We start from the raw sequence: 6,056 nt of genomic DNA, 5'->3' as shown, positions 1-6,056 counted from the left end.
TGCCAACAAATTGGATAATCTAGAAGAAATGAATAAATTCCTAGAAACATACAAGCTAGTAAGACTGAACCATGAAGAAATAGAAAATATGAAAAGGCTATTTCAAAAGAAGGTTGAATCAATCAGTTATCAAAAACCACCCAACAAAGAAAAGCTCAGGGACTTCCCTGGTGGTACAGTGGTTAAGAATCCACCTGCCAATGCAGGGGACATGGGTTCAAGCCCTGGTCTGGGAAGATCCCACATGTCACGGAGCAACTAAGTCTGAGCGCCACAGCTACTGAGCCCGTGTGCTACAACTACTGAAGTCCATGTGCCTAGAGCCCATGCTCTGCAACAAGAGAAGCCACTGCAATGAGAAGCCTGTGAACCACAACGAAAAGTAGCCCCTGCTCGCTGCAACTAGAGAAAGCCTGTGTGTAGCAATGAAGACTCAATGCAGCCAAAAATAAAAAGAAATTAAAAAAAGAAAAAAGAAAAGCCCAGGACCTGATGGCTTCATTGGAGCATTCTACCAAATATTTAAAGAAAAATTAATACCAATCCTTCTCAAATTCTTCCCAAAACTTGAAGAGGAGAAAACACTTCCTAACACATTTTATGAATCCAGCATTACTCTGATACCAAGCCAAAGATCCAAAGAACAAAACAAAAACAACAACAAAAACAACTATAAACCAATATCCCTGATGAATATAGATGCAAAAATCCTCAACAAAATACTAGCACTTTAAAAAGATTATACACCATGAAAAAGTGGGATTTATCCCTGGAATGCAAGGATAGTTCAACATAAGAAAATCTATACATGTTAATACAACACATTAACAAAAAATACAAAAATCACATGATCAGCTTAATTGATGCAGGAAAAGCACTTGACAAAATTCAACACCCTTTCATGATAAAAAACACTCAAGAAACTAGGAACAGAAGGAAACTACTTAAATGAAGGTAATTTCATAATGAAGGTCATATATGAAAAGCTCACAGCTAACATCATACCCAACAGGGGAAAAAAAGGGTTTTCCTCCACAATTAGGAACGAGGCAAGGATGCCCACTATTGCCACTTCTATTCAACATAGTCCTGAAAGTCCTAGCCAGGGAAATTGGGCAACAGAAAATAATGGTATCCAAACTGGGAAGAAGAAGTAAAATTATCTGTTAGCAGATGACATGGTCTTATATGTAGAAATCCCACGTGTGTGAACACGTGTCCTTCTGTGTGAGCATGCCCACACACGCTTAAGTAGAATGTAGAGGTAAGGTGACACACTCAGTTTTGAGCATTTAGGCACGTCTGCTTCTGTGCTGAATGACCCGTTTTCACAAGCAGGTCCGGCACGTGGAGTGGCCGTCCCATCCGCACTGGTTTTATTTGGTTGAAAAGCATGGGTGGTTCCCGGACGGGAGCCAGCGCTGAGGCCTCTCCCAACCCCGTTCATCTCGCCCGGGGGGGTTCCCACTCCCTTCAGTGTAAAATGAGGCCACCCAGCATCACTGTGCCAGCACATCCCAACCAGACCATCTTCTCCTCCATCATGGCCTTCTTAGAAGTCAGGCAGATGAATTTCAATAGGGAGAAATTCATTCTTACTTTTCAATATTTCACTTCTCAGTAATTGATATTTTTGGTGTTGAGACAAGTTTGAAAATAGTAATATTCAGTAAATATTTAGTGAGCACCTACTATGTGCCAGGCACGGTTCCAGCACTGCAGACCCCTGCCCTCTTGGGAGTTAACATTATGGATGAACAGGCCATGAACAGGAAGCACCGTAAAAACGTATCGCGTACTATATGCGGAAAGGCAGGGGCACGACAGGAAAGGCAGGGGCACGACAGGAAAGGCAGATTGGCCCGGGGTGCAGTCAGGGCCAGCGCAGTTTTTAACGTCCCTGTCTTGCTCTCACACTAAACATCTCTGGTACCTCCCTAAGTGTGTCACCCAAGCCTCTGTCCTCTCCCGGCCCACATCCCGCCTCAACCAGGCCGTCCGTGCACATGCAGGCCTGGACCCTCACCAGCTTCCCTGTCCCCCAGGCCCCAAGCCAGGCTCCAACTCTGTCTGACTCACGGACGGTGTGCCCACCTCTCAGGGGGTGGCCCGCTTCCCAAAGGCTTTGGGGACTGTCTCGTGGTCCTCTGAACTCCCTGGTGTTTGCCAACCACTGCCCACATTCAGGCCCTGGACCACGGGCCTCCCTGAGTTGCTGCTGAACCACGTCAGTCCTGGAGGGTGAGCACCACCTCAGGATTTAACTCAGCTGCTTTATGGGTACGTGATAGGCCCCAGAAAAACCCCTGCTGTTGAATAAGTGAAGTACAAACCACTAACGAGAGACATGCACACAACTTCTAGATGGTACCAGACCTCCTCCCTGCTCTTAGAGGAGTGAACAGAAGGATGGAGGCGGTTCTGCCAACCTCTCTGCCAAACACTGGTTTTCAATCTTTGAGCAATTGTTTATAAAACTGATTTGACATAAGACATCATATTTTCAAGCCACTTATATTTTCTATTATTACTCTCTGGCACTGTTCTGTGAAAGATTTTTGGTTGCTTGCTTATAAAACTCTAAATTATGGCCTGCCTGGTTGATAAGCAGTTAGAATCCCATTCAATCAGCTCTCTGCCGTTGATGTCAAGTCCAGCAGATTCTGTGTACTGTGCCCAGCCGTAGCCAATGCCATACAATAACTCTGAATGTGGTCACGACAATTCACATCCCGAGAAGCTCTTTTTCAAGAGGCGGGAAATGTCAACAGGCATTTGAGAACACTTCTTCCAGGAATTGCTTTTCGGTGACTGTGCCCATGCAGGACACAGAGGACAGACTCTGCAAAAGGCCGCAGGTGTCTGGCAGAGTCCGCATCTGCTCTGGGGCCCCTGGACTGGCACAAGGAAAACCCAGCCCTGGCCCTAAGGTTTTATTGACAGCACCTGCTGGAAACTGCCCTGAACTTGAACACAAGCCAAATATAATTAAAGCACAAATTGATGAGGTTTTAAAAAAAGGTTAAAAACGATCATTTGGAAGCTCCTAGGAGCCAAGTGGACAAAGAATGGTGTCAAAGGCCGAGGTCCACAGAGAGGTCCAGCCTCAGCCCAAACACCGTAAACTCAGGCGAAATGGGGCCCGTGAAACCCTTAAGACTTGGTTAGTAGGACTTACACACACCGCAGCCTTGTAGGCTCTGTCTCCACGGCTGGTCTGTCCTCCTCCTTCTTCCCTGGACCCCGCATCTTCTTCACCTTCTGACCCTGACCTGCTGTCACTTATTCCAGGGGAGTTTGGAGATGGGCTTGGGGTAAACATGAAACCTGGCTCTGGGGAGTCAGGGGAGGCCTCACGTCAATGGCCTCACTCTTCACGCCTCCTGGAGTCTGAGCCCCTGGGGCCCGGGACGGACCTCCTGTGCGTCCAGGCTGCACCGACCCGCCTCTCTCTCCGGCTTTTGGTCTTTCTTCCCCTCCCCAGGCCGCAGGCCACCGTCTCCCTTCCTGAGTTCCTCCCTGGGCGCCCTCTCCTCCCCGCCAAGGTGGGGAGTCTGCGGGGGGAGGGGGGCGGAGAGCCCATCCCCAGGCGGGTGCGCCTGGGGGCAAAGAGCCATCAATCACCAATGAAGAGGAACAACTGAAAATCCTTAGCATGTGAAGCTTCACCTTAAGAGTGGAGCCCGAATCCACCCTCGCTCTCGTGTTTGGCCCAACACAAGGGACACCTTGTGTGATTCCCAAAACAAGCCAGGCCGACAGGCTCCCTAGGGGGTGGCTGCCAGGTTGTGCCCACCCACCTCGAGCTCCAGGATGCGGGAAAGCAGTCAAATAGAGACCCTCAGGAAAACACAGGGGAGGGGTCTTTAACTCGCCAGCGAGTATGACCAACCAAGGGATTTCTAGAGAATGATTGACACCGATAGGGTTTACTGTATTTTAACTTTGGAATGTGTGTGAGCATAGCAGAGTGTAGTGTAAGTGTAATGACAGAGAGCTCAAAATGGCTTAAGAGAATAAAAGAAAATTTTAACTCAGTAACAGGAAGGCAATTTACACGTTTAATGACGTCAGCTGGACTCTGTCCCGCTCCATTTTTTTTTTCCTTTTTAACCAAACCGTCTTCATTTCTTAACTGCTTTCTCCTGTGTTGGACTTTTAGCCCCTCTCCAGTGGGGGTGGGGCATCCCAGCAAGCCCAGACCAACACCCGCCAGGCCTCAAGTCCAGTGAAAATGCTCCCCTTCTCCATGGGGCCTAATAAAGCCCGGGAACACGAGCCACACCCTGAACTAATGACTGTGTGTGGGGTTGGTCAGGTAACGCACTTGAGAGATGGGACTTGGCCCCATCAACCCCGCCAAGTACATACGCGAGGGCTGTGCTGTATAGGACATTTTCTATATTTTTTCAGAATTGTATAATGAAGTAATTAGGAGCACATATATGATGTATGTAATTTATTTCACAATGTTTTACTAAAAACAGATAAAGCAAATATGGAAAAAATAATCCTTATATCTAGCTAGTTGATGGGTATATATTTATACTATTCTCTCTACTTTTCTCTGTAGTACTTAAATATTTCTTTTCTTTTCTTTTTTTTTTTTTTGTGAGGGTGCTGTGCCGTGCAGCTTGTGGGATCTTAGTTCCTTGACCAGGGATTGAACCTGGGCCCTCAGCAGTAAAAGCACCGAGTCCTAACCACTGGACCGCCAGGGAATTCCCTTAACTATTGCATAAGTTAAATAAATGCCCACACAATTATTTTCAAGTAAGTATTTTCAAAAATGATTTTTAAAATAAAATCATAACATTTCTACATGAAATTCTGCCAGAACTATAAGGTGTCATACAGTTTTTCCTTTTCTTTATAAATTTATTTATTTATTTTTGGCTGTGTTGGGTCTTCATTGCTGTACACGGGCTTTCTCTAGTTGCGGCGAGCAGGGGCTACTCTTTGTTGCGGCACCCGGGCTTCTCATTGCAGTGGCTTCTCTTGTTGCGGAGCACAGGCTCTAGGCACGCGGGCTTCAGTAGTTGTGGTGCACGGGCTCAGTAGTTGTGGCTCACGGGCTCTAGAGCGCAGGCTCAGTAGTTGTGGCACAGGGGCTTATTTCCTCTGCGGCATGTGGGATCTTCCCAGACCAGGGATCAAACCTGTGTTCCCTGCATTGGCAGGTGGATTCTTAACAACTGCGCCACCAGGGAAGCCCTCTTACACAGTTTTATCAAAACTTTTAAAATTAAAAACCAGACATTATGTATTCATTTCTTAGAGCTGTGAAAACAAATTATCACAAACTGGATGGCCTAAAATCACAGACATTTTGTCTCTCACAGTTCTGGGGGCAGAAGTCGGAAACCCAGTTGTCCACAAGGCCGTGCTCTCTGAAGGCTCTGGGGAGTATGTTTCCCTGCTTCTTCCAGCCTGCGGTGGTGGCCAGCCACCCTCGATGATCCTTGGTTTGTAGACTGGTCACTTCAGTGCCTGTGTCCATGTTCACATGGCTTCCCCTGTGTCTCTTCTCTTTTCATAACGACACTAGTCTTGTTGGATTAGGGCCCACTTACTCCAGGGTGACTTCATTTTTGCTTAACTCATTACACCTGCCGTGACTCTATTTCTAATTAGGGGTCTGGGAGGGACATGGATTTGAGGGGACACAAATCAACCTCAAGAGTTTTATACATTTGCCTGTGGACCTGTTTGTCCAGGTTGTGCCAGGGGGTCATTCCTGGCTGTGTTTAGAGTTCCTGAAGGGCAAAGTTGTCCCTGGAAGTACTGAAATAAGGTGTAAACCGATGGCTCAGTGTAGGATCAGAGACGCAAGTTCCAGTTTGTATCAGGTGTAGCGGAAGGTAATCTCTGAATACACTTCTTTCCCTCTTCATATCAGTGTTCTAAGACAAGAAAGCTTAGAGGTTTTATAATTTTTAAAATACAAAGTATTTTGGTTTCAGAATTTATTTGCTTAACTGCTTCGGAAGGAGTTAATGTCATGTCATCCCCAGGACTAGGTAAGACAGAGCAGATTACACAGTGCACAAATATTT

The 6,056-nt window shown here is 46.6% G+C and overlaps 1 non-coding gene across 1 annotated transcript; it reads right to left on the bottom strand.

Moving 5' to 3' along the window:
* Nucleotides 1-4,648: 4,648 nt before the first annotated feature.
* TRNAK-UUU (transfer RNA lysine (anticodon UUU)) lies at nt 4,649-4,721 on the bottom strand. The gene has a single exon. It is a non-coding gene; the product is annotated as a tRNA-Lys (tRNA).
* Nucleotides 4,722-6,056: the final 1,335 nt, after the last annotated feature.

Source organism: Balaenoptera ricei, chromosome 14 (genome assembly GCF_028023285.1).
Source record: "Balaenoptera ricei isolate mBalRic1 chromosome 14, mBalRic1.hap2, whole genome shotgun sequence".
NCBI classification, from domain to species: Eukaryota; Metazoa; Chordata; class Mammalia; order Artiodactyla; family Balaenopteridae; genus Balaenoptera; species Balaenoptera ricei.
The sequence above is the reverse complement of the archived record's forward strand: the minus strand, read 5'-3'. Positions and strand labels throughout refer to the sequence as shown.